General features: G+C 40.6%; 1 protein-coding gene across 1 annotated transcript in view; it reads left to right on the forward strand.

Moving 5' to 3' along the window:
* Positions 1–5,000, forward strand: part of LOC137644942 (prolyl 4-hydroxylase subunit alpha-1-like) — a 51,010-nt gene that overhangs the window by 43,761 nt on the left and 2,249 nt on the right. The gene's annotated exons all lie outside the window — the stretch shown is intronic.

The following is a 5,000-nucleotide window of genomic DNA, read 5'->3' on the forward strand; positions in this document are numbered from 1 at the left end:
CTATCGTTGGGTCAAAGTACACCGACAGGTAATCCAGGTGGCCAGGTGGATAATGACAGAGCTAGACTTACTAGCTCATCCTTGCAATAGAAGATGCCCGCACTGACCCCAGGTGTCTCTATTGTTAGAGCTAGATCTAAAGAGGGTTGCAACACACATATGAGGGATGTTGAACCCTGCTGTATAGCACAGACGGGTCCTCCAGAACCCCAGGCTTCTCAAAATCAAATCTCTGCAAGAGAAATAGGTTAAAGCTGGATTTAGGTCTTAGTAATGTCTCATTACTAGGATAGCGTAGAAAACGTATCCCTCAATAATTGACATAATGAGAGCACCTGCACTAATCTTTAAGATTAGACTCCCATGATGTCATCCTCAGGTAGCAGGAGACAAGCATGCCCAAGTTCTGAGGAAGAGGACTGTTTAACCACAGGATCCAGTTCCAGGGTAGGTAAGACTGTGTGAAGGACTATTCCCCAGAGGGGAATGGATACCAAAGTAAGCCGAAGAGCTTCTTCGGCAGAGGCAGGAGAAAAAGGTGTGGTCTGCTAAAGATAGCTATGGCTGGAGAGACTGATTCTCTAGGAACTCCAATACAGAGTATGTCTTTCAGGACCTACCAGCATGGGATACAACTTGACTTCAGACCACCCCAGAGTGTCCCACAGAAGGGACCATAAGGGTGGATGAAATGTTCCACTCTTCCTGGACAAAACATGTACTCAACCCCTATAGGGACTGCTACTGGCTGCTGGTATTTCAGATCTGCCATACTGGGCTTGCACTGCTGATCGATTCCTAGGAAACAATCACTGGGTGGGCTGTGACACTCATTTCTAGAGAAGGAAGAAGGTGGCTTAAAGGACAGCATATACCTTTCCTTCTCCTCACCTAGAATACTGGTAATCTGTGGTTGAGAGACCCCTCGCCTATAACCAGTGCCACAGTACTAACTGTCAACAAAGGTTCACTTTCTGCCTAATGAAACCAAAAGGAATCACTCAGCTGTTAAACTCCATAACAACTTCCTGACAGAGGAAAGTTGCTAACTAAAGGTAAAGATACTTCTATTCCCGGAAGGAATAAGAAAGATGTATGTAAAGTCTTATTTTCACCTGGCCTATTAAAGTCAGTGAAAGATCCAATATTTAAAGTAATTAGAGAGGGAAAACTTTCTAGTCTAGCCGAAATAATTATGAGAATAGCAAATACAAGCATTGATGAATGTAAGTTTCCTAAATCTGAGAAAATGGCTATAGTCACACCAATTCTGAAAAATGCTCTGGATTACCAGGAATTAAGCTCATGTAGACCTATTTCGAAAATATCCTTTGTTTCAAAAGTGCTAGAATACGTAATTCTTGAACAACTAGTCAGTCAGTTAGAAGTAATAGAAGCTTTGCCTGACAGACAACCAATCTGCTTACAGAAAACTATACTCTAGAGAGACAGCCATCTGCTCTGTTGTAAATGATATGCCAGAAATGATGGATGAAAATAAATGTGTTACCTTCATATTGCTCGATCTTAGTGCTGCTGTTGATACAGTTGTGCATGAACCGCTACTAAATGATCTGCGGTTCATCGGCGTTGAGGATCAAGCTTTCAAATACCCGAAAGACTACTTTGTTGGTAGAAATTATTGTGTACAAATTGGAAACCCTTATTCACCATATGAACCTTTAAAGAGAGGGGTACCCCAGGGGAGTGTAGTTGGTCCAATCTTATCCTACATCTATACTATTGGTCTATCAAATATACTACAAAGGCATGGTGCGAAGTTCAAACTATTTGCGGATGACACAATTTTACTTCTCCATAAATGATATAGACGACACTACTGAAACACTAAACCGAATCCTTGATAGTGTTAGAGAATGAATGACAATTAAACAAATAAGATTAAATCAGAACAAAACTGAGTTGATGGTGTTGAGAAACAGAAACACTGTGAGAAGCTTGAGGGATATTTAAATATACATAAATAATGACTCAGTGCCACTATCTAGTAAAGTTCGTGATCTAGACGTATTTCCTGGCTGCAACTTGTCTCTCAATGCCCAAATAAATAATGTAGAAAAACTGCTGGTTATCATCTAAGAAATATTGCTTTTATAAAAGGAGTATCTGGATGAATCTTCCCTAAAGAAACATGTGATAAACTGTGTGATTACCAGAATTGACTTCTGTAACTCCATCTACTACAATCTACCAAAAGTACAACTTAAAAAATTACAAAACATAATAAACAGAGGAGCAAGACTGATAAAGGGTATCCTACCTAGAGAAAGCATCCCTCCTGTACTAATTGATCTACATTGGCTGCCGAATAAAGTGAAAATTGAATTTTAAATATGCCCAATAACCCACTAATTTATCAGAACAGGTCGTCTAAAATATCAAAGCTAATTGCTACATAGTGTGTAACCAACAAATCGTTCTGACACGAGAATAGTTACAGATGGTTTCAGACTATCAGAACCCAGATATATATATATATACAGTATGTCTACTTTAGGCTCTAGAGCCTTTAAATATGCAGCCAAGAGACTATAGGCTCCCATGAGACATCCGAATAATTGAAGATATTAAGACTCTCAGAAGGAAAATGAAGACCTTATTTTGCGAGTGTTTTGACAGTGAGCATCTAACATCAAGCCAATAATACGCATCATCAAATGTTAAATGCTCCCGAATGAGCATCATAAAAGAACTGTGGAGGTCCTGTAGAGAGTAGGGTTCCCCTTCTGTACAGGACCAAATAAGCAGCCCTCAAAGTAAAGTAAAGTGAGGCTCTTCCACCTGCATCCAAGGAGAAAACTGTTGTATCAGGATGACTATTATTCAGCCAACACGGGATGTACCAGTCAAAAGATAACTAATGATCACTCTGTTAGATTGAAGCAGCTCCTATGCTACGATAGGAATGATGAATATCATAGAAATGCTTACCATCACCTGGCCTACGAACTCACCTGACTGATTCCTATAGTACCAAAGGAGCAAAGTTCATGCTAAATGTCTCAAGAAGTTTTTGTGAAAGGAGTTCTGTAAAAATACTACTACTTCATACTCCTAAAAAGAAGTTTTTGAAGGAAAGAAAGTAAAGGAAGGAGCTGGGAAAGGATGAAGAGATAGTAAAATCACTCTTTTATACATTCCGTCCTTCCTACCATGAGTGACTCAGAGGTTCCAACTGATCAGGAACCGATGAGTTATCTCTCTGAATTTCCTGATATGAGTACAAGAAAACTCCAAAATGAACAGCATACTGAGGTATTCATGATTTGCTTTGAGAGAGTGATGAGACTTCCCATCATATAAAGATTCAAGAGGAGATTCAATTTGTCTTAAACTCCAAAGAGGTATTCTAGGCAGCCCAAGCTTGAAAACTTAGATGGACACACGTGTGAACACCTGAGAAACGAGAGGTGCTTTGCAATAACTTGAAGGTCTGCCTGCGCTACAAGTCTTTTGATCCACCAAGAACATGAAGTATGAATCTAAAGTTCCAAATGAACGCTGCCTAAAATGTACCATTTCAACAAAGAGAAGAATACACTTATACTCTGTCACTGCAGCAACTCATAAAGAGCCAATGGGAGAGGACTAGAAAAGATCATACAAGAATTCTAGTGCAAAAACAGAATCGTTACATCTTGGTCAAATGTCCAGAGATGGAACAGGGATGGCACACGTATATTCAATCCAGTTAGGAGATCGAGATGTGAAGATACATGCTAGGAACTTCTAATGTCAGTAGGAGACATCTATCAGTCTGTCTTTCTCCTAACCCCATTCTTGGACAAAGCCTGAAAGGAGGTAAGGAAGCATAGAGAGTTCACCTCATTTCAGAGAAAGGAGTTGTTAGAGGATATTGCCAAAAATTGGAGATGGTCCAATCATTTCAGGCGTCATGGTCTACCATTGAACCATTGAGCAACTGACATCTCTAAGCAAGAATTGGATGAAGATGGGGAGTAAGAAGAACCGGAGGAGGAAGGAGCACATATGCTTTTTTCTTGCTAACCCTTTTCAAAAACGAATCTTTTCATTCAATGACTTTCCTAAAGGGGAAGAAACCACAGAGGCTTCTCAACAGGGACTGGATTCCTCCAACATTGTGGATTAACCCCATGAGGAGCAGATGATCTGGTGCACATATGACCAGTCATACAGTGTGTGTCTTCCTCCAAAGGGGAATGATTTGATCCTTACCATCTATCATCTATGGAATTGGTGTCTAGTTCAGGGAACAGTCCAAGCCAATTTTTTCTGTCACAGGACAGTTTGCAGAGGTTAAGAAGGCTAGCAGATCTTGTTCTCATTAGTGCCAGAATTTGTAGCAATGACTCAAAACCCATTGATCATTTACTCCAGGTTTGATTTTTTTTTCAGTTACATTGCTGAAGGATGCAACTGATAATATTGATGACCTGGTTCTATGTCCTGGGAGGAGCAGTAAGTCTCTACTTAAAACGTACATAATCATGTAAGCAATAGCTGCAGAACTTTATTGTGAGTATGGGGAGGATGAAGATCTCCAAGATCTCCTTCTGGCTTCGTGAAACGATCGGCAGAGCTTATAGGGAGCCATGGGACACACCATGAACTTCAACCCCTCCCAGAGCTTATGAAGATCGGTACCCCTTTGGCAATCAAGGTGAACCACTCAATTACCCAGGTGTTGAAGGCAGACACCTGAAATAGACAGACCACCTTCGTGGCACACTATCTTCAGGATTGCACTAACAAGTCTTTGGACACTTTTTCCACAGGACCCGTGGTAGTTACCCCGCAAGTGGAAAGCGTCATTCCTGAAAAGAAAAAGAAGCATCATGTCTAAGATAGCAGTTGCAACATATGTCTAAGATATAATAGTGAGACTGTCTTGCCTTCTTTTCTCCTTTATTTTCCCCTCCCCTGGAGTCAGCCGCTGTGACGCTATGGCATTGGACTAGACACAGATGCAGGTGAACACATCTACTGATATAGCAAAA

Source organism: Palaemon carinicauda, chromosome 8 (assembly GCF_036898095.1).
Source record: "Palaemon carinicauda isolate YSFRI2023 chromosome 8, ASM3689809v2, whole genome shotgun sequence".
Lineage (NCBI taxonomy): Eukaryota > Metazoa > Arthropoda > Malacostraca > Decapoda > Palaemonidae > Palaemon > Palaemon carinicauda.